We start from the raw sequence: 821 nt of genomic DNA, 5'->3' as shown, positions 1-821 counted from the left end.
GTTTATTTTTCTTCCCTAAAACTTGCCCATCAACAACTGTGTATTGTTAGAATCATAAGATTATAGCTAGCATATTTATCAGAGAATAAAATATCATTTGTGTTGTCCTTCTTTTATCTAATCCTCAATAGTAAAAAATTACTCCAAGATATCTTTTGTATGATTAGAGCAGAATAGAAGTGATTACCATATAATCACTTTTGAAAAACTTCAGTTTAATTAGGATATATTCGACCCAGAACTTGGTGTCAGAGTCTGGCACAGCCAAAGGAATAGAACAGATGGAGGTAAACAAATGTTATGCTATTACTACTTATTTTCACATTTAAATAGTGTAAACCAGACCAAAATATAGAGGCATATTTGTTTAATAGAGTCTTGCAAGTCTATTTGACTTAAAAATGTTAAAAGAAAATATTTTCCTTTGTCATTTGTATCTGACCATTTAGAATTTTCTACCTACTCTAAGTAATCTGCTAATTCTATTCATATTTTACCTCCAAATACTAATAATGATCAATCTCCTCCTTAATTTTTCTTGTATTAGATATGCTTCTTTTGATCTAAAGATACCCTTTAGATCAAACCATCTTCCTCCAGCAGAAAAATCCTATACTCTTGGGTACAGTCACAGATTCAGGAATGAGCATGTTAACCAAATCCCGGCTAACAAGATGTAAGGAAATTCTGAGACTTCTAAGAGATCCTTTTTTCTTTCTCTTTGGGGAAATATCATGGGAAATCAGCCTTCCCTTTTCCTGTGCCTAGAAACAGGTAGACCAATTACTCTTGGTAGCCTTCCCATTACCAAAAGAGAACCA

The sequence above is a fragment of the Propithecus coquereli genome, unplaced genomic scaffold, assembly GCF_000956105.1.
Source record: "Propithecus coquereli isolate 6110/MARCELLA unplaced genomic scaffold, Pcoq_1.0 Scaffold326, whole genome shotgun sequence".
Lineage (NCBI taxonomy): Eukaryota > Metazoa > Chordata > Mammalia > Primates > Indriidae > Propithecus > Propithecus coquereli.
Note: the sequence above shows the minus strand (reverse complement) of the source record.